At 37.0% G+C, this 24,279-nt stretch overlaps 1 protein-coding gene across 1 annotated transcript in view; it reads right to left on the bottom strand.

Annotated features, from left to right (window-relative positions):
* Positions 1-23,737, bottom strand: part of LOC134546363 (sarcospan) — a 494,005-nt gene extending 470,268 nt beyond the window's left edge. Inside the window, exon 1 of the mRNA XM_063389152.1 lies at positions 23,683-23,737. The gene's annotated coding sequence lies outside the window, so the exon portion shown is untranslated. The remainder of the gene's footprint in view (positions 1-23,682) is intronic.
* Between the last annotated feature and the right edge of the window lie 542 nt (positions 23,738-24,279).

The raw sequence follows: 24,279 nt of genomic DNA on the forward strand, positions 1-24,279 counted from the left end.
ATCGACCAATGAGTATTCTAAAGTGGCTTGATTATATTTAAGGAAGTTGAGTCTAGCCTGGAGTAAATTAAATCCACGAAAAATATGGCACAAAAATTAACTAGAACTATTACATGCTTCGCTTTTCGAGTTAAACATTCGTGGGAATTTCGATAAAATAAGAAACAATGGCGTAACAAAGTAATGACCCAAATGGAGAATGTAGTTGAACGTTAAATGTACCTCTCACATCTCTGTACAATACAGGATAAGTATAGACATGTATTTTTCTCGAAAAGATTTCTAGATCAGCTGTGTGTTAAAATTTGTAGCGTTGTCTGTGCTTCATGGTTAGCTTGGTTTATTTCAGCTTCATATATGCTGTCAGTACACAAATAACAGCCGTATGTGTGGGAGCAAACACATCCTGGATGACTCGGCCAAATAGGTCAATGGCTTCTCTTGCCACCAATTACAAAGGAACAATCGCTAGCACAGAGATAACTCAGTATAATGAGAGATTAGATTATTTTTTGCGAAAAAATACGTGCCCCTAAGAAAGAGTAAATGTAAAGAACAGAAGCGCCAAGTCGGTAACCAGTGGTTCGTGATTCACTGTGACCTTCGGTGACCCGGTGCGATAAGCCTCTGTGCATAGCCGCTTGACATACAGCCCACGGAGTTAGGAACTTAGGGAGACAGCATTCTGTGATGTAGTTGAAGTCACTACCCGAGTCATCGTCGTCGTATTCCAACACCCAAAACATTGTGCAAATAGAGCTGCGTTATTTTCCGGTACCAGGTGTGCCACAAATTTGAACTAATTGGTACAAATTTATTTTTCACCTAAAACCCCTAATATTAACTTTGTTTGCCCATTGTTCATCCTCATAAAATATTTCCTACTAGAGTCCCGCTATATTTTCCCAGCTTGGCAACCGAGAGCCTGATGTAATTTCGCCTGCAAAGTATAAGACATCATTTTTCTTCCCGCCTCAGGCCACGAACGCGACAAGTCACAGTGTCCGGCTTCGGGACCGAGAGTGCTTTTCTCAGCGTTCTCCCAGGGCAGCCCTCTTACCAGAGCTCAGCTTAGGTTAGCAGTTTCAGTCATGCCCCATTCTAATGTTCCAGGACCGTTGGGCACATATCGGCGCCAGCCCAAACACATTTCTCACGCGCTAGCAGATCCCCACCCCCTTTTTCATCTTTTTTAAGGAACTTCAACGAGAGCACTGACCGGGCCTTAACCTCGGCTCTCGGCGAACCGAAATCAAGGACATCGCTGGCCGACGAAAGGTCTGCCTTCGCCATCTCGTGGCGAAGATGCCAACTACTTCACATTAATTCGGCAAGTAGCGAGGCCTCTAGCGGCCGCCGCCACCACACCTCTCTCTATTTTCCTTTTAGCCCGACAGAGCGCAAACCAGTTCGGCCCATAAGGGCCAGGCTTACGCTAGTTCCTCTTGCGGGACTTTTGTGAACTAACCCCGAGTCTGTTTCGCCCGTGCCCCGACGGAGCGCGCTGCTTTCGGAGTGCAACAAGTTACCTCCGGTGCCCCTAAAGTTGGGCTACCAGCCACCTTTATTTTTTTTTTTCTTTTGGTCGGCAGAGCGTCCTCTCGAACGCAATCGCCAGCCAATTAGAGGCCAATACCTCCCAACTACCTAGGCCTCCGGGCCCCTAGAGCGAGTTTTAACTTCATGCAGCCCAAAGGGACGATCGATTCGTCCTGCCGTCGCCGTGGTCGTTTCTTTCAGGTGCTTCTCACCCACAACCCCTTTCGCGCAGAAGTCTCGCAGCGACTAGCCTAAGGGATGTGATCCCAGGGAGTCTGGGAGTGATCCCTATTTTATTTATTTTCTAGATTGATATTCGCGTAGTTCTGATTACTAGGCAATCTTGTAGCATGACTCGTGCGTGGCTCCCGCGAGCGCTAGTGCATCTCCAGAGGGAGTGATTTTCATAATTCTACCCCCAGAATGGTAAGTGGGGAATTCTACTCCTTTTCGCCAATAGTTGACTTTCTACTTAACTTTTGCCCTGATTTCACGATCCCTGTTTCTTGTCACCTGTATTTCTATACTTGATTACTGGACCTCCTTTTTCGTTTGGTTCCAAAGTGGTCCAAGATATGGTTCAAGATTTCGGGTTTTTATCTGGCTCAAGTTCATTGCAAAATTCAGCTAACTTTACATCCTCTTCCTTTTTGAATGAACATGAATTCCATGTTGTCTCCAGCCGGCCAACCTGTGAGCCGTCATCACTTCTTCTCCTTGCTTCTAGTCACCGCCAGTGAACAGTCAGTGATATCAGTTATTGTAATATTAGATATAGTTACCTAAATTATATATATTCCAACACTGGTTGGGCTAACTAATGTTTTAAAGAAGGATTTTAACCATAAATTTTCCTAGTTAAATTATTTAAGTTATTTTATTGTGAAAGCTTGATTTTGGCATGTCTTAATTCGATAAAGGGAAATGTTAAATTTCTATTTCAGGTACAGTTAATAATCTATTTGTAATCGATAAGTTTTAACGACCGTGGCCCCAGATCTTTGCTCTGTGTAATTTTGTAATTCTTGAAACTATCAAAAGAAAATAATGAAAACTGCAATCAACAATAAAAAGGGTAAGCTTTAAGCAAACAAACCTCTTCGTTTTTAATTTCTTCAAATACGTTCTATTTTCTACTTCATCTTGTGAGAAGGAAGATTCCTTTTTTTTATGTTTTTCCCTTTTTTACCTCTGAGTATAGCCTACTGTAGTTTCATTCGCCCTCTCAAAGTAGCTTCCAGGGCTTTTATAACCAAATTAAAATAAAGCTCTCTTTAACTACACAAGGGCTGTAACACAGGATAAAAAAAATTCTTTTTTTTACAGACAAACAAATTTTGTACTTTTACAAAAGATTCTTTTGGAAACCAGTTGCCAAGAAATAGTTTGTAATACTACAAGAAATAAGTACTTATATTGTAACTTTTTACAATACATGGCAACGGTTATTTTTGCTTACACGAAATACGTTTTTCGAGATATACCTACTGAGTATTTCCTATTACTGGCGCATAATTTTTATGTTTTAATAGTTGTTTCATTCAACCATAAATTTTAAACCTTGGAAAAAATAATCAAATATTTAAATCATTTGACTTTATTTGTTTTATTATGTTTATTAATGTGCGCAGTTATAGTGAAAAGCTATTCAGCGAACGGTTTACAAATAACTTAAAAGTATTTAGGCAAGAATTCGAACTCAGTATTACTGCGAACACAATTTTTAGTGATACAGTTGTTTCACGTAAATGTACAAATTTACGTGTATATTTCTGTTCCATTTACAGTGTGGCATGCACTTCAGCTTTTCTCCAAGTAATAAAATGAATTTTGCAGGTCTGTATTAATGTGTGTGAATTAAAATTTTCTTCATTAAACACAGTTACTGTCATGAGATAGAGTTCTACAAAACTCTGTTTCCACGCTGCGAACACCACACTACACCCGGTGTTCTGGTTGTTCCGCGCGCATGGAAACCATTAGCTGCAAGGAGTATAGAAGTAAACAGAGATTTACTCCTAGTTTAAAAATAATTCCTTCTTTTCCTCTGGAATCGGCCAAAAACAATTCTGACACTACCAATGACACAGCATGTGTTACGCACCATATCAAGATCTAGGTTGTTTACGAATTCTTTAGCTTCACGATCTAGGGCCATATAATACATTTATAAGTTTTAATCAAATATAGTCGAATTTTTAGTTTCGTGTTTTGATATTCATGACATCAAAATTAAGGATTTCACAATATTTTATTAGAGATGGATCGGGGTGTTTGTTGATGATATAAAAGAATTTAAGGTTAACTTAGATGTTGCATAATACATACCCATATTTGGCTAGTAAAATCGCGATGTTAATTTACATAAATGCCCATATATTATAATGCAAAACATACAAATTGGTTTTATTGGAAGTGGTAGTTATAAACACCGCGAATACGCATAAATAAATGTACCCACCATTAACAAGTACCTTCGAGAATAAGTTGATACTTATAAACACACATGGGCATAAATGATGATATTTAAACATAAAATTTTATCGAGGCCTCCCCATCCCTTGACATTAAGTCGCTACACTTTATTTAATAGTTATCATCCTATATATTATTTTTCATACACCAGACATGCATATGCAAAATACAACGATTTTTCTACGATCACGATTTAAAATTTCAAGGACCCCAACCTGAGGGTGAAACATTTGTTGAGTCGAAACTTTATTTTAATATATATATTAAATGGTTTTGTCTACATCAAAATGTTGCACGAGTCAACGAAAGTAAGATTAAGAAATTAAAATTACAGTTTGTCCGCAAGTCAAGTTTTAAATAATGATTTATAATTTAGCTCTGAATGTGAATTACATTCTGTTGTTGGCACAGACGAATCGCTAGTGTACAGTAGGTCGTCCATAAGCGCATCGTAGTCCTGGTCCAGAGATAGGCCCCTGAGATCAGCTGGACAGCAAGCAGCATCACGTGTGGCAATGCATGCACGACCGGCCCCTGGTGAAAACCCTGTCAAGTCACGTGGTGTCCGCCTGGGCGACCGCGCGCTCAAGGTTCAGCGATCGCTTGCTCAACGCGGAGAGCTGCGTTCGATCGCGGCAAGGTCACGCGGCTGTGATTCGCCGTAAAACGCGACGACAGTGCACGTGGATGGAGTACGGTGGAGGGGAGTTGTTTTCCCCAAGAAGGTCGCCTGATGCGAGTGCGATGACCTTGAGTGGTACATGTCAGTTTTCGCGTAAACGTTTCGTGTCAAGATATTTCTCAAAACACTGTTGTAATTTTTTTTTTTTTTACTGTAATGGTTGATGCATATTGGACTGAAAAAATTCGCGAATTAATTTCGTGAAAGGGTAAAATTCATTTGCGAATACCTTTAAGGTGCTTTCGCTATTGGCTCACTGTTTGTCTGGAGGGCTCTAGGACAGTGAACAACCCTCAGCCAAAGAAGTATACAATCACAGACAACACTGTTGAGACGGCTCACAAGTCAGCAACAAACGAACTGGCGTTATTTGCCCGACTATCCATATGACAGTGTAGTCCATACTGAATGTCATCGAACCAGCGAACTTTTCCAGTCCCTATTGATGCAGTAATGTTTGATATCTGATATGACGTAACTACTTTCAGCCAAACACGTAAGTTCAGCAGAAATGCAACCGCATTCTTAGTCAAGAGTCTGACTGAAATAGTCAAGTACATAGAGTCTAGATGATTTCGCGGATGCACATATACATCTGCTTCATACTGATAATTGTAATAGAAAGCTCTTGACACGCTCCTGATGACCCTGCGCCTGTTATAAACAAGGAGAATAAGTGGTTGCCCAATCACGTGTAACACACCTAAGGATACGACCTGGTTATCGACCAATGAATGGCTTGAAGTGGAGTGAAATGAATCGGCGAAATAATCGTAGCTTTTCTTACACCGAACACTGCCAATAGTTATAGGTAGGTATTTTAGTGCGGAAAAAAAATGAAAGACCACTACACTGCAATGAGGTAATGTCCACGCAAGATGATACTTCTTTGTAATTGGCGGACTCCTGCAAGAGAAGCCATTGCCTTATATGCGGGGCCATTCAGGACGCGTTTGCTTTCGTACATAGTGGCTGTGATTAGTGTGCCGACAGTAAGCGTATGTACCTGATAGAAACTCAACTAATCATGAAACACAAACGATGCTACAGTGTTTTAACATACAATTCTCAAAATAGTTTCGCCAAAATACATGCCCCTACCAATACCTATATATATATATATATATATATATATATATATATATGTGTGTGTGTGTGTGTGTGTGTGTGTGTGTGTTGGTGTATGTGTTGGTGTGTGCGTATGTATATGTATATGAAGTTAAAAGTATTCACATACGACTAGTCAAAGTACCTAAATTCAATCTCGTTATCCACAAAGTTTTCAAAAAATTCTCAAGGCAAGAGACAGAGGCTGCCCGGACGAGGCACAACCTGCCAATGAACAGTGCCCCACGCGCGAAAGTTGCCAGCTAGCATAATCTTTAAGAGACCAATCACCTGTTCGCTCGAGGCACACGACGCATCAACCATCATGGCATAATGTAATAACCTCCTCTGAAATCATAATAACCCAATACATGAAAAATACTTTTTGGATGGCTTCAAAGTACAAAAAACGGAACGAGAGTACAGCACTAGCCTACCAATGAACCATTTTCGCACCGAAAAAATTTGTAGTGCATATACCAGAGTCTAACTCAGGCCGTATACGACAAAAGAGGCATCGCCACAAATAAGAAGAAACAATAAATCTTCATACAGGGCAAGCATCTCCAAACTAAGAGGTATTTTTCAACGATGTTCTGCGAACATTTTCAACAGGTCATGGTCTATACGTATGTCATACATAGGTATAAGCCAAATGTCTTCATACCAAGAGGCCATGTCAGGTACAATGTCAGGTGTATTGGCCAAGTTTATAGGAAACAAGATGACTTATTTTTTTTCGATAATTGGCATTCCTTTCAAACAAGTATTGGCCTATTTCAAGCAGACAAGATTCTTCGAACTGTCAGGCCAATTTGTATGGATTTAATCTAATACAAGACCAATAAATTTTGATTCACTAAATAATCAGTCGTGACTACAGCATTTACTACGAGCATTTAACGAAAAGGATGCAGCTTTGGACAAAAATTCAACTCATAAGGATAGGATTTCATTACAGGGATATGGCACATGGATACGATGTCTTCACAGGTATATAGCACAAGGATACGATCTCGCCACAGGGAAATGAACTCGCCACAGGAATACGTTCTCGTCTCAGGGATACGATCTTGTCACAAGGATACGATCTCGTCACAGGGATAAATTCAAGGGAAAAATTCCCATTTTTTTAAAGGATAATTTACAATTATATTCCTCAAAAATTCGAAATTCAAAATGCCTCCAAAGATTTCTTGCCTTTGAAAGAACAGGAATTCCTAAAAACGGCTCAAGTCTCCTAAAAGCTCGCTACTTTAAGCCGCCGAGGTTATGACCTTGACCTTGAACGTAAAATTGAAATTAATAACTTATACCAAATAATTCCGAAAGAATTCCCAAAATTAATAAAAAAATATATCTTTAACATTTTAATTTACAAACTTCCACCAGCTTGAAAACTATCCGTCATGCAGAAAATCTGTTTTTTTTTTTTTAAATTTTGGTTAAATTAAACAATTTATAAAAAATTTAATAAATTAAAATTTTAACTAAAAACGGTCTTACGGGATGGAGTTTAGAGTCGAACTCGGCAAGATAATTCGATTAAAAAAAAGCGATGGAAATTTCCTCAACGGAAGCCAATGACAGACTGACCTCCCACCACTAATGCTAAGGTAGATATATCACTAACTAGTAAGACGTCACGTCCACCATCGTGTTTTCGTCTGTGGAGGCCACCATCTTGGATCCTACATATAGTTTTCATTTGCTAGAGGACGCTACCATCATTTTAGTTTAATTTTCACCCACTAGAATGCAGTAGGTATTTATTGCAAGAAATCCCGCCATCTTGTCGGCCGTCTTGTCTGCCATCTTGGAAATCTGTATTTATTAAACAACAAATTCCGGGAATATTCCAAAATTAATTTTAAAAAATCACTAATAAAATAATGATTGATTCGATTGATTTCTGTCCTAACTTCGATACTTGATAGATGCAAAAAAGGTAAAACATATTTATTTAATAAAATATGAGTCAAAATCCTAAAAGCATCTTAAGCTGCTAGTCTACCAGCCTCCAGTATGTCGAATATGATACACTGATCGCCATCTTTGAATTTGGTAATAATTAACCTAGAAATTAAGGAAAAAAAATAAAAAAAATCATAAAAAAAAGTATTTTAATGTAAGATTTCCGTCCTTGGTTTGTTTCTCGGCCAGTGATAAGAGTAACTAATGCTAAAAATAATTTTTAAATTTTGTTTCTCATTACTTTTCGTGGAGTTTATAAATCGTTCTCTCTATGAAAAACGAATCTATACAAGATACCTTCTGACGAAATAAATACGTTGTCGCTGTGCCTACCATGGAAGACTTATTTTTCAATACTTGGAATACCTGCCAACCAGGTCTTGTACAATGTTAGGCTATAGGCCAAGTGTCTTCGGAACACGAGGCCAGGTAATTTACAATTTTAGGCGTATAGACCAGTCGTCTCTCTACCACGAGGCCAATCATGGCTTTAGTACAGACTTATCGATGTTCAATCATCGTCTAAAATAAAATATTATTCTAGGAAGAAACCACATTTGTCAAAAAGAATGCACACTAAAAAAAAGTGAGTTCATTTAAAAAGAAAGCAGATTTAACGAAAAAGACACACATTTGTACCAAAATTCCAATTGGTAGGATACAATCTAATTTCAAGGATACTATCTGATCGCAGGGATACGTTCTCATTGCAGGAATAATATCTCATCACAAGGATACGATCTCATCCCAGCGATACGATGTCATCACAGGGATATGATCTCATCAGAGAGGTACGATTTGTCCCAAAACACGTTAGGATACGGTAGGTTACGATCGGCGGGACACGACTGGTAGGATACATTAGGATACTACGAGAACTCAGTCTTATTTAGAAATCAGATTATAAAAATAATTGAAACATAAATTATTTATTTATTTTTCAATATTATACACATGTAAGTTAAACAAGTGATTAATGTACATAGCATATGTCCCTCAGTTCTTTAAGTATGGAGGCTTCTTCGTCGATGTACAAGTAGTTTCCTCCACGAACCGATGCCATCAACAGTCTTAGACGATCAACCAATATGTTAGGATCTTCCCCTGATTTGTAATCAATATATTCTGCTGCTGCGTCCATATTCCATGCATGTTTATTATTTTTAAATTTTCTGGTCATCCGTTATAACACCAGCCTAAGATCATTATAGTCATCGTCCCAGTGACCATCGTAAACTTGATCAGTATAATTTAGTTTAATGCATCGTTTCCATTTTTTTAGTCTCAGTGAATCATCAAAATATTCTGTCTTGGGAGCTTCAAATTATACTATAAGTATTGTTCTCATTTTCTGAAAAGCTGTTGTTGATGTCAAGATTTCCAGTAATATTATTTAATCCTTCAGCTCGATTAACAGAAAATCCATCAGAGAATTCTGTAGGAAGATCAAATCTTTCATGACTAATCTAAGGAAACTTGTCATAATTTTCTTCCTGTAGTGCGATATCTTGTTTCCGTTTCTTCGAGGCTGGAATCTCATTACATTTCAATGCAGGCGATGCAGATGTCCAAACGCGATGATTTATGCCAACTCCACACAAATTTTGTCTAAACACTTACGTGTTTTCAGGAGATGAAAAAAGGGTACCTTAATAGGTATTGTTTTTTTTTTATTTATCACTTTGTCCAAATTGAAAACCACAATTGTCACAACGTAAAATTTTCCGCAAAGGACTCTTTGATAACTTTCATGACGTCAAGCATTGTTTGGTTTTAGTGAACGAAATTCCACAGTACCGAAACATATACATATGTAAATAATGAAACAACTGATTTTGGCACCTCTCTGACTATTATTGATATGCTATCAAATTCATCTTCCATAGTTCAAACAGAAAATGTTTTCACCAGGGTCGAACACACTCACTTTCAAAAAACTTTCCCCAATATTATCTATCGCTCGTTTATGTATGCACTTATATATTTCGTCAGCGGGAGTTAATGTATCTCATAGGTACGAGAAACATGTTGCAAGTAGTTACTGCTCCTTCCAAAAGATGGCGTCACTTATTGTGTTGATGAAAATATTATTTATTATTATTATGTAGGTTTCGGGATATCACTCACTATCGCAATATAAGGAAGGCTTCAGTAGTATGTAAATGGGCATACTGGCACAGTGTTCAGAGTGCGGTGGTTGTGGCGGCTTCTTCCTTGGATTTGTGACGTCACGGAGGCCTTCTTGGATGACCTTGACCTTTGACCTTAAAAATTTGCCAAAATTCGCCAAAATTTACCAAAATTACCAGGTTTTTGGAAACAAATTCCCCCAAAAATTTGAAAAATTAAAAATTTCTCTTTTCGAGGGAAAAATTCCCGTTTCGAGGAAATATTTACCGTTTAAGTATTTAAAAATACCAGCGACTAGAAATGTCCATATTGAGTCTTAAGAATCCATGTCTACAGCCTCCGATATGACGTCACCGTTGCAATTTTCGTTACGGCCACCATATTGAAAATTATTTTTTATCCGATTTTAAGAAATAATTAAAATATAAAAAAATTAATTAATTTTAAAAAAATATATTTTAAAAAACCTACACTTAAGACATAACAAGGGCAAAAAAATTAAAAAATGGCTACCGATCCTTCCTCCACGGAATCAGCTGGCAGACTGACCTCCCACCACTTATGTCAATGTATATATATCGTCAGCTGGTATGATGTCACGTCCGCCATCTTGAAAATCCGTAAATTTTAGAGTAGAAAATCGGGAAAAAATTTTAAACTTATAAAAAAATTAATTAATTAAAATTGAATAAAATATTACTTAAAAACACCGTTGCACATATCGTTATGGATACTCCATCTTCGATTCTTTAAATGTTCCATGTATTTACGCCTGCCATCATGGTTGAGTATGTCATAGCTACACTTTCCGTTACGACTGCCATATTGGATTCTAGATCGATGCGCTTGTCGTTATATTTTTTATGCTAGAAATTTGGAAAAAATTTCAAAAATTATAATAAAATTTTACTAATAAAATTTAAATAAAATGCAAATTAAAAATGCACTTAGGCCTTGAAGTCTACAGTTGGAAACCGGTAAGAGCAAAAAATAAACAAAATGTCGATAGATCCTTCTTCCACAGAAGCCACCTGCAGACTGACCTCCCACCACCAACATTAATTTATATATCATCAGCTGGTATGATGTCACATCCGTCATATTGTTTTCGTCTGCTGGAGGCCACCATCTTGTTTTAAGCTACTAGAGTGTGCCGCCATCATATTAGTTTAAGTTTTACCGGCTAGAGTGCAGAAACCAATTATTATTACTGAGGCGCCCGCCATCTTGACATTTGGATGCCATCTTGGAAATTCGTAATTATTTAGCTAGAAATTCGGGAAAGATTCCAAAAATTTTAAATAAATTTGCAATTAATATATTTATTGATTCTACCGATTCCTGTCCTTGGTTCGATCTCTGGATGATGCAAAAAAAATTTAATTTTATGAAAAATTATAATTTCAATAAATCATGTTCAAAATTCTTAAAGAGACTTAAAATACTTTTATTATCACCCTCCAGTAAGTCGTTATGACCACTCGACAAAGAACGTAAATTGAAGGACGTTGATGATTTATGGAAGAATGAAGACAATGGAAGAATCCTTAACGTGAAAAGTGAGAATACATTCATTCCAGACGAATTCGAGTAGATGTTTCCTACTTTGTAAAAATGATGAACTCCTAAAAAGGAAGCATGAAGACGATGAAGAAGCTTCGACATCAACGATATCGAATTCTTACGGTAATCTGGGTGAAGACGATGCCTTCTACGGTGATGGCGACAGTGACTCTGAGGCTGATGACAAAGGCAAAGACTGTGATAAAGCAACTATAGCTGACAATATCGAAGACTGTGACGGTGTACTGAGACCAAAACGATGGAAATGTCTTGTTATAATAAATAAATCTGATAAAGCGTATTATTATCACTGGGACGATAGTGACATTAAAAGTATTTACAATAAACATACAAGGAAGATGGTAGCTGAAGGTATTGATTACACATCATGGGAAGATCCAAACATATTGGTTGACCGGCTAAGACTTCTAAATGCCTCGCTTTGTGTAGGAAACTATTCGTGCATTAAAGCAATAACCTTCATACTAAAAGAACTGAGGGAAGCTGGCTACATACAATAATGACTTGTTTTACCTGCATTTGTATAATGTTGAGAAATAAATTAAATATTTAAAGTAAAAATTTAATGCTGCATTTCTTGTATTCTGATTTATAACCAAGACTTAGTTCTCGTAACACAGTTTCCTATTTTTTTGTGCTTCCAAATGTTCTTCCTTTCGTTGATTGTGCATCCGATTGTGCTTCCTTTTTGTTGATTGTGCTTCCGATTGTGCTTCCTTTTTGTTGATTGTGCTTCCAATTGTGCTTCCTTTTTGTTGATTCTGCTTCCGATTGTGCGTTCATTTTTTATGATTATCCTTCCGATTGTGCTTCCTTTTGTTGATTGTGCTTCCTTTTGTTGATTTTGCTTCCGATTGTGCTTTATTTTTGTTGATTGTGCTTCCTTTGGTTGAGTGTGCTTCCGATTGTGCTTCCTTTTCGATGATTGTGCTTCCAAATGTGCTTCCTTTTTGTTGATTGTGCGTATTCAAATCTGTAGTATCTCTGAATGTTTACTAGTCCAAAACCTCTTTGTCTTGATAAATCATTTTTCAGGGATTCTTGGTTAAACATATTACGTTGGTTTTTTTTTAAATAATTAGCTGACATCGAAGAAGGTCATGAGGTTCGGATAAGACTGGTCTATATGTCTGCCATTGGTCATGACCCGGTCTCGCGGTCCGAAGACGCTTGGTCTATATGCATGCATGGCTTTGTACATGAACGTTTTAGAGGTTATTCTAAGTATCGACAAACAAGACTTTCATGTTAAGCTTATCGGCAACGTCGGACAGGTATATTGTCTTGAGTTGTTTTTCGTAGAATGAATGATTAATAAACTCCGTGAAAGGTAATGGAAAACAGAATATAAAATTTATTTATATACTTGTCACTGGTCAAGAATCAAACTAAGGACAGGAATCCATCGATTCAATATGCAAATTAATGTGTGACTTTTTTGGTGAATTTTGGAATTTTTCCCGAATTTCTAGGTCAATAAATACAAATTTTCCAGATGGTGGTCATAACGGCTTACTGGAGGCTGATAGTAAAGGATTTAAAGCCTCTTTAAGAATTTTGAACAAGATTTATTGAAATTTATTATTTTTACATAAAATTATTTTTTTTGCATCGTCCAGAGATCGAACCAAGGACCGGAATCGGTTGAATCAATAAGTATATTAATTGCAAATTTATTTAAAAATTTTGGAATCTTTCCCGAATTTCTAGCTAAATAATTACGAATTTCCAAGATGGAATCCAAATGTCAATATGGCGGGCGCCTTCGTAATAATAAATGATTACTGCACTCTAGCGGGTAAAGCTTAAACTAATATGATGGCGGCACACTCTAGTAACTGAAAACAAGATGGAGGACTCTAGCATACGAAAACAATATGACGGATGTGACATCATACCAGCTGATGATATATACCTTAGTATTGGTGGTGGGAGGTCAGTCTGCAGGTGGCTTCTGTGGAAGAAATAGTCATAATGTTTTTTTTTTTAATTATAGTTATATCGATATTATAACGTTCATAATTCCTGTTTAACAGTTACAGTTGCATCCCAAGTAAGATTTTTTTTAATATCCCACGTGGTGGAGGTAGTCCTGATTTACCCGGTATCTACGCCTATTTACCCGTGAGAACAAACGGTAATTTTTTTTTTAATGGAACAGAAATATTCATGTAAACTACAGATATGTGTACATTTTGGTATTCACATGAAAACAACTGTATCACTGCAAAATAGTGTTGCGGTTATACTGGGTTCGGATTCTTACCCGGGAATTTATGCTTTACGTTGTCCCAGTACCTCCAATAGTTAAAGTTATTTATTAACCGTTCCCTGAATAGCCATCCAGTATTAACTGAGCATATTAATTAGCTCAGTGAAACAAAATTAAGTCACATTGTTTAATATTAGGTTATCTTTTCCATTGTTTAAAAAGATTATGTTTGGATAAAACATTAAATAAAAATAAAATTGTGCTCCAAATTCTGTAACAAATACTCAGTATTATGTCGAAAATCGTATTTCATACATACATAAATAACATTAACCATGTGTTGTACAAAGATACAATATTTTTTGTACTATTACATACAAACTATTTCTTGACAACTGGTTTCCAAAGGAAAGTTTTGTAAAAGTACAGGAATTTTTTTTTTCTGTGAACGCGATGACATCCGTAAATTGACGAATATCCGTGGATAATTCGTAGGCAGTATTGTTCGCGAAGCCACGCGATGGGACTCACGGCAGTAGAAGCGCAGGAAGGACTCCGTGTCCCAGAAGCCGGCGTCGCGAGGCGTGATCGGCAGCTGGAGCGGCGGCGCCTCGCTGTGCCGGCCGCCGGGGGCAGTGGCGTCCGTGGAGCCCCCGGCGTCCGTGGAGCCCCCGGCGTCGCGGCGCCCGGGCGTCCTTGAAGCCCCCGAGCGCGGCTGGCTCCCGCCGCGCAGCTGAGGGTCCCCGACCATGGTGTGTCCCAGCTGATCCTAATTCATTTTTTCATCCGAACTCAACCTGTAGTTCCCACCACAAATTGAATTATTCTAATTTATGTATATTGTAACTTTGCAAGTGGTAACAAACTATCACCGGGCCATTTGCAGTTCATAGCTTATCCTTATTCCCTTCCTCACACGACTGCGACGTGAATTTGACCTTCACTGTAAGAAATCACACCAAATTTTACGGAATTTTCAACAAAGAATCAACCTGAAATAAATGAGTTCTGCGTAATCTCAGATAACTGGATCTTCGTTGAAACTATGTACTCTGAGTTCCGACTTTTGAGGTCTGTGTTACGTAAACACACACGCGAAAGGGGGGGAAAATTTTTTTCTGTACTATGAACAATTTTTTTATGTTTTTTCAATATAATAATACTTATTACTGTTGAATCATGATTAAAGTAAGCGAACTCAACACCCGTAAACTTACGAAGATAGCAGTAAATCAAAGTAGATCCCTGAATAATTTGTAACCAAAGTTTTTCGTAAATTTAAGGTGGAAATTTCTAATAATGCACTTACCAACTGGTAGAGTCTGGTGAAATTGTGTTTCAACTTAATAACCACACTTAAGTCTGCCGGGAACACCACCATTGTATATGCTAAAGTAACTTCACGGCTCTGAACATTTGGAGTCCTACCTTTCTGTCAACTACATTACAACGCAGGTCTTCTCCGGCATAGAAACACAATGAAAGAAATTGCCTTTATAGGACGTATAATATTTCACATTTCTGTTGTGACCATTGCTACACTCACCTTACGTGTTACAATTGCCGTTCGTCTACACGTGCTTATATGTCTACAAGTGCACAATTCAAAACTAAGGATTATTCGTGTACTCAAGATATTTCTCTATGTATACTAGTGGAATGGTTTACGATTCTCGTGTAGGAGTTTCTACGGGTCGTATGTGAATCATATGATGACTTAAGAATTAACAGAGGTACATATATATTAGGGAGGTCCACAAGTACCTTTAAAAAATAAAAGTTAAAAATATTTATCTCCACATTGCTACCCTTGTTCCACTACGCAAAGTAAAACACAAAAACCAAAATTTGGATCATTTGGAGAAAGTTTAGGGGTCCCTGTGAAGTGAAAGTTTTTTTTTTTCGTTTCTAAAAGATCACTGTTTAAAGGTTATTTTGAAACAAATCAACCAACTACTACAATGTACTTTTAGAAGACTTTGTTAAGAAGTCTTAGTTAGATCAGTGTTCTAGGGAGCAGCACTTCCCATTGTTTGCAGAATGAATAGTTCTGTGGTTATCCGCCAGGTTGCTGCAGTAGTAATAGTAGTAATGTTGATTTTATTGTGAATATTTTATACGCGATATTGGTTGCATTTCAACTTGTTAGAGCTTGGTAAGTACTTATAAAGGAACACATAGAAAGCGTATTTCCTACATTGCAATACATATTAGGTTTAAGTTTAGTTAGCTATGAGAGTAGGTAATAACTTTTATGCCTTTAAAACAAAACCTAAGAGTTTCGTACTGACTTTCTCAACTACACAAACCTGCTCACTGACAACTCAGGTCATAAATACGACATCTTATACTAATCTCTTGGTTGCAGATACATTGCTGATTCATGGCTAAGTCTACTACTAGATATTCCTCTGAAGTCTGGCTCATTGGAAAGCCTACTCAATCACTTTCCAAAGCTAAAATACCTTCAAAAGGACACATACTACAAATACTTATTTTCCACTATATTAACAACAAATTGAGCTTATAAAATTAATAAGAGCCACTGTTGAAGATGTCCTGGATATTTGGGGTATGGCGAAGATTAACTCAAAGAATAGTGCGTTTGAAAAAGAAAACTCAAAACACTCTATAATGAATATCTCAATAAAAATAAGACCTTTCGGCACAGCCTACAGGCATAGGTAGATTTCGAAGCTCCTATTTATTTTGGAAATATTTGGGAAAATTCTATAAACGTCAGGAACATTTTAAGAACTTAATGTACACGACATATTTATGTTCTCCAATTTTACCAAATGAACTATTAAATATTTGCCCACTTTCCAGGCAGCGAAAATATTAGGAATATTGCTAACTTAATGTATCCAGAATTCAATAGTTTACAACGCAGCATTGAATAGCTTAGAAGAATGTCATATTATATGCCAATAAAGGTAATTATTTAATTATTTTGACCTTAAAACACTATTTGTCATCTCTTGCACTAATAATAACGTGTTCGTATAAAAATTTTCTTTGCACCAAAGTTTAAGATAATAATAAGATGGTTTAAAATAAATTAAAACAAAATTTATATCAATAAATTTTGAATTCTTTTAAATTTGAACCCGTGTTTATATATTAATTCATGCAATAAATTATAACGGATATGATAGTGTATCCATTAAAAAATTAGTGATTGTTTTTACTTTTAACCTTGTTATTTCCGCCCCTTGCAGTAGTAGTTGGATAGACTAAAATTCTTTTGAGAATAGTTTTAGTCAATATTTAGACAGTTAAATAAAAATAAGAATGGATTTGATAGTGTAACAGGTAGGGATGTTTTATTTATTTTCTCATGCCAACTCCGGGTTTTTCAACCACTTGCAATAATGGTTTGTATTATAAAAATTGTTTCAGGCAAAAGTTTTAGATAACAATTATAAGATTTACAAACAATTTGTACGGATTTGATAGTGTGCCTACTAAGGGATTTATATCTTTTTTGTTATTCAACCCCTGTTTATTTCATCCCTTTCAGTCATGGTAGGTCGTATAAAAAATTATTTAAGACAATAGAGGTAGATAATAGTTCAAGGTTTTAAAATAAATTAGAACGAATTTGATAGTGCGCATGGTAAGGATTTTTTTTTATTCTACCCTTTTTTCAACCCCCTGCGGGAATGCCTCATCATAACAAAAAAAAATTTCAGAGAAAAGTTTTAGATAAAATTTATAATATTTGCAAACAATTTGAACGGATTCGATTGAGTCCTTACTAAGGGAGTTATAACATTTTTTGACTTCCAACCCTTGTTTTTTTTTTTCTTTTTTTTTTTTCACTCTTTTCAGTTATGGTTGCTCGTACGGAAACTTATTTCAGCAGAAATTTTTAGATGATATTTATATGCTTTTCAAACAATTCGAACGTATTTAATAGTGTGCATATTAGCCTAAGGGAGTTATGAATTTATTTCTTCAACCCCGGTTATTCTTCACCCCTTGCATTAATGGTTGGTCATATAAAAAATAATTTCGGACGAAAGTTGTAGATAATATTTTTATATTATACAATAAAAAGGAAGGGATATAATAGTGTAAAAGAAATGGATTTTATGATTTTTTTTTTAATTTTACACTGTTTTTTTTTAACCCTTGCAGCAATGGTTTGTCTTATTAAAAATTGTTTGAGACAAAGGTTTTAGATTGAAATTATGAAATTTACAAACAATTCAAACGGCTTTGTTAATGTACGTACTAAGGGAGTTATGATTTTTTTAAATTTTATCTCTTATTTTTTCAACCTCTTGCAGCAATGGTTCGTCTAATCAAAAATTGATTCAGGCACTAGTTTTAGATAAAGATTATAAGATTAATACAACATTTTCACTTATTAGATGTTGTTCCTATGAAGCGACTTATGATTTTTTGGTTCTCCACCCTTGTTTTTTCAACCCCTTGCAGTTATGGTTGATCGTATCAAAAACTTATTCAGACAAAAGATTTTGGTAATACTCCTACGAGATATAATACGTTCAAACGGATGTGATATTTTTCATATTATAGAAGTTACAGCGATTTTTCTGGTTTTTAAACAACTTCCTCATTTCTACCCTTTTAGCCGGATATTGCCTATTAACGAACTCGTTCGAGATTTTCCACTACTAGATTTTATGAATCAGTTTGGAAGTGATTTGTGAAAAATTGCGACAGTTATCGTGTCCACAAAAAGTTGTGTGTGTGTGTGTGTGTGTGTGTGTGTGTAAACTTTTGATTTGACAGTGGTTTTGGGGTCTATGAACCATGAAACGAAAAACTATATAAAAAATTTCGGAAAGTCGCACCATGGTAATGGCTACAATAGGTAGTACTTCTTTGAAATCTACCTAAAATAAGAAGACACTCCTCGTTAGCTGTCATATTAAAAAGGTAAACCCTCCGATATTTTTTACATTGCACATGGAGATGCTTTGCGAATAATGGAAATTGATGAAGGCAAGAAGTTTTTAATAATGCAGCGTGAAGACACAAAGAGCTGCAGCATGGTAGGAGTAGACAAGAATCTAATAGTTCAAGAGTCACGAAAGCGAATACTAGATGAGATGGGGAAGTCAGGCGTTCTGTTGATGAAATGCAAAAACTCAACGAGTGTGTTGCCTCAAGTATACTAGCAATAACTGAAGAATCCATAAGCAGTTTGACTTTGGATAAGCTGTCAGAATTTCGGAGTACAATAAGGCGTAATCGCATGAAAGAACGAGAGACTAGCAAAAAATTGTTAGTCATATTTATGTTCTAAAGATCCTTTATTTTTACACTGGGATAGCAAGTTACTTACAGATATTGCGGGGGGCCTGGAAAGGTTGACACAGTGACGATACTTGTCACTGGAGATGGGGTCGAGAAATTAATAGGAGTTCCAAAGATTCCCCGTGGAACTAGCCAGGAACAAGCTCCTGCTTGCCTAAACGATCTGGATGATTAGAACCTAAGAAAATTGGTGCGTGCTCTGGCATTTGACACATTAGCTGCCAATACAGGCTTGAAGAGTGGAGCGTGTGCTATTCTTGAAGATTGTGTGGACTTCATGTAGGCACCTTGTACTTGAAATTGTGATCTCAACTGTTTTCAGCAAAGCTTTTGGAGTAAATGGGGGTCCGGGTGTTGCTATATTTAAGCGTTCCAAGAAACACTGGTCTAAGATTGATAAGGAAATATATTCTCAGGGCAGATTTAATCTGTTTGACTCCAATGACCAAACAAAAAAAAAAAATGAAGATATGTTGGGCTACTATACTGCCATTTTAGAGGACCCACATCAGCCAAAGCAGCCTCGAGATGACTACGTAAAGCTTTTGCAGCTGTGTAATGTCTTTCTTGGAGGTACAAGCCCAGGATAAAAAGTAACGTTCCGAGCCCCAGGTGGTTTTCACAATGCACGTTGGATGGCAAAGGCTATTTATTCTCTTAAAATCGATTTATTCAAATAACATTTTACCGTACATCTGCAGAAGAAAAAGGAATCACTGAAGTAAGCTTGTTCGTAGTCCTCATTTATGGTCGGCATTGGAATGAGGCACCGAAGGCTGGGAAAGCTGATATGAATGACGTAATTCTCTTAAAGCAAATCTAAGCATATTCCAATTGCAATTTTAAGAAGACTGTTTTTGTAACATTTCAACGCCACCTGGGGTTCTTTTCTGAACATTTGGTTGGGCTGGATCTCTTTGATTCTCGTGTCAGTGACCATACCAAAATTGAGATCGTTAAAAAGCCCACAATGCCCACCAATGTCTAAGACTCTTAAGAATTTTGAAAGTAAATCCTTGAAGCACGAGAGTCCTCTTGAGACATACTTCACACAGCGAACAAGAGAACTCTTTGAAATCCTCTTTACAAACGGAAAAGAAAAGGCTGTTTCTTTCCTTTGCAAGAACCCTAAGTTGTAGTCCTTCTAATTCCAACTTCATTGATCTCAAAAAAAAAGTACGACAAATTAAAGTAGTAAATGACTGAAGAAAGAGGTATTTCGCTGATCCAAAAATTTAATACCAGTATCACGAAAAATGAAGAACAGTTTCAGTATCTCTAGTTAGTTCACTGCACAGAAAACAGTTTCCAACTTCCAAGAAGGCGACGCTGATGGCCGATGATGTTAGTAATGTTTAGTAAACAACAACAAAGGGTTAAATTATGTAATATTAACATTTCAGAAAACAGAATTATGACCACTGTTAATCTGTTAATGTATAAATTACTTTTCCACAACTTTTCTGTATTCGTTTATATAAGTGGTTTATCCAAAATATCAGTGTTACAATTAAACTCAGTTTTGACCTATAAAGTGTTAAATAATAGGGACCCCTAAATATTGACCAATTCAACTGAATTTTTTTCCTCAATTCTGTAATACCATATGGAATAAGGGCAGACTTGTGAAGAATACGATTTTCAAAATTTTATTTTTTGGACCATTATAATATATATATTTCTTATTTTTCCTTAAGAATCGTGCCAAGCACCAATCAGAGCACCGTAGGATGTGTTGGTGCAAAATAATGTATCCTTAGGGAAAGCAGTTTATGATATTGTACGAAAGTAGTATAAATTAAATAATTATTAGATTCATGTCAAGAAACGTTAAGATATTTAGAAGAAAATTGCACGAAATATCAAGAAGTTCTGAACGAAATCTTTGTTTTGTTTAATTATTTCGGAAAGTGATTATTCTGATATGTCTCTGGTTAATTTTTATACGAGTATATAAAAATGTATTTACAATTTATGAATATTTATTTTTATATGTACAGCCATTTTATGGTGGCTAGGTAAAGATGATATTTGCATTGCATGATATAGTATTTATATATTAAAGTTAAATATTTGTGATCCTGATTTGTGTTCGAATTATAGGTTATGAGCTGAAATGTTGAATTGTTTAGGTTCAATTTTTGCCGTAAATTTGGTATTTTTTAAGAAGTACATAACCAGTTTGACTGTGGATAAAAATGTTATGTTGAACAAATTATTAGTTGTCAACGATTCCTAACTGAACTATTCTTCAAAATGCAGATGATATATACAAATGCAAATATTAATCTTGTATAACATAGCTACATTCTCGCTCTGGAATTAACAATCTCTAATTCAACACAAACTGTATATTAACAGTATTACATAACCGTAAGCTCACCGGTGTACAGGTTTAGTTTATAATAATTAAGTTTTTCAATCGTGAACCCACCTTGAGATTCAGTCTCACACGACATGTTTATTATTTCATTTTATTGTCATCACTATTATTGGAGGTATTGTGAACTTTTACAACTCAAAAATTACGTTTAGTGTCTGATGAGAACATTTGTGAACATACAGCAACCCAAGTGAGCTATTTGAATAAATTTTCAGGAAAATACCCCATTGAATAAAAGTAATGAATAAATATGAATAACCAACGCGAAGTGTGAAATGGAGCCATTTTGAATTTTATAAATATTTTTGTCACATCTTGAATCCGTGTTACATTTTTTTTTGTCTTAATATAGTTCGAAGCTCTTGTCTAAGTTAAAACGGATAGATCGGGATAATTATTATGACAATTTTAGTCACCCCCCTGAAATAACAAGTTATTTACTCCCATCGGTTATACAGGTTTCAGACTGTCAGTAAATGTCAGAGTGCAAGATAGTATTAAATATTAGGTTGGTATGATTTACGCCTCGACAGGGCAACAATTTGGATAGATATCTCAAAATTAAAATCATATAAAACAGAACTAAATGGAAAATGGTAGAGACCTTGGTGATAGCCTGACTTTGGACGGTACCTTGGGATAATACAAAGTTTCGCCATTTAGCGCCTTCTTGAATGTACTCTACAAATTTAATGTTCCGTATCACATAATGAAAGTTATCAACTATGGACGCTTTTTATCTCTTACAATTGCTTTGGAAAAAAATGTGTACCGGGGTTCACGCGCGGCAGATGTGAAACTTCTTGCTTATCATATTATTAAGTATAGGAAACATAATTAATTCTCTTTGGATGGCACAAATCAAAAAAATATATAAATAAGTATGCAAGTATACAAGAGTGTAAGTATGCGAGTGTGCAAGTGTGCAAGTATGCTGCGTCATATCTACCTCTCCCCGGTCGTCCCCTCCTCTACCGGTTCCTCCACCATCATGCGATCGGAATTTTCGTAACGCTCGAAAATTGTAGTCACCTCAGCAAAGAAGTTTCACTTCAAAAAAAATAACGCATGCCGTTAACTGCGTAGGTTAATAATATACATTACGTGTTTAGGATTGTAACCAATGTTCTCTTACGGTGTAAAATCAAACCCTTGTTATTGACTCGAAGCCGGACAGATCAGCTGAGACGCGCCACACGCCACTTCAACAGCTCTCCCCGCGCGCACCAGGACGTTCGTCGAACAACCACGTCTCGCGGATATGGCACCGAGGCTTCGCCAATGCCTGGAGGGGGAAAGGAAGGGGGAGTGAGGTGTTCCCGCTGGTCTATTTCCGTCGGGGAACGAGCTTGTCGACAAGCATCAGCTCCGAAGCCTCTTCGACACCTCTCTTCCCCGCGCGGCCCCAGCGGTGGCGCCACGAGGCGGCACAGCGGCGCCGTACTGAACTAGCGCTTTCCGGAGAACACATTCGAACCCAAGGACCGACCATCCTGGTTACCTGCAGCCTATACCAGCTCCTTGAATATCACATTTTTAAAACAAATCGGTTCACAGAAAAATATTTTTCATGCTTATAAAAATGATTCCTTTGGTAACCAGTTGCCAAGAAATACTTTGTAATACTACAAATACTTTATACAATATTTTTGCGTGTATGAAAATTATTTTTAAGATAATACTGAGTATTTCTTTCTAAAATTGGCACACGATTTTATATTTTAATTAATGTTTCATTCAAGCATAATTTTTTTATGGAAAAGATACCTAATCTATTACTCAACAATTTTCTTTTTTTTTGTATCGTGCTTCTTACGTATTCAGTTAAAACTGGAAAGCTATTCAAGAACGGTTTACAAATAAATTTAATTATTAGAGGTACTGGGACAACACAGCGCTTAAATGCCCTGGTACAAATCCGAACCCAGTGTTACAGCCAACACTATTTTGTAGTGATACAGTTGATTTCAAGTTTATTTACAAATTTTAAAATTTCTGTAAGTTTATATAGTAGTGTCGCGATTTACCGCGGGTTCGTAAAGGATAGCCCAATTAATAGATTTTTTTTATCACACACTACACAGTTGTATTTATTGCCACTACTTATGTTACTTACAAATAATCTTCTAAAATGGCACATAAACAATTGCACTTAAAAAAATGTTGCTACCCCAGTCACTCGTTTTCACACAATCCACACACCTCGCTGGGCCGCACCTCTGGCGCAACTCTCGCCGCAGCACCCCTCGTGGATCTCCGCCGCGGGACTCCGTCGCCACACTCCACCGCCGCCAATGCACTTACCTTCGCCAAGGATCCACTAGACGCCTCGCTCGCAACTTCGCTCGCCACTCGCCCGCGGCACTATCGCCCCGGAAACTCCGCCGCAGGAGAACTCCCGACTGAACACTGAACTCACTCACTCCCTGCCCTGGTACCTTCGTCCAAGGACTTCGCCACTCTGCCACACCCGTGGCACTATCGCCCCGGAAGCTCCGCTGCGGGAAGGCTCCCGCCTGAACTCTCTCTGAACTCCACTGACTCCCTGCCCTGACGTCCTCGGGCATATATGTATATGTATATATATATATATATATATATATATATATATATATATATATATATATATATACATATATATATATATATATATAGTCCCCGGCACAATTCCAGAACTCACGAGAGCGGCCGGGGCCAGTCGCGTCATTCCAGCCCGTCCCGACGGCAGAAATCCCTCGAAAACACGTGTCGGCGGCTCGCGTAACTCCGCAGCTGGCAGGTTTCGGATGTCATACTAAGGCCCGGTCCACACGAACGGGCAGTGTGCGGGACGGGAGCCGCGCGGCGCCCGCACGGTTTGTTACGGACAGTAAAATAGGTAGAGCAGCCCACACAGGGCGG

This window comes from Bacillus rossius, chromosome 1 (assembly GCF_032445375.1).
Source record: "Bacillus rossius redtenbacheri isolate Brsri chromosome 1, Brsri_v3, whole genome shotgun sequence".
NCBI classification, from domain to species: Eukaryota; Metazoa; Arthropoda; class Insecta; order Phasmatodea; family Bacillidae; genus Bacillus; species Bacillus rossius.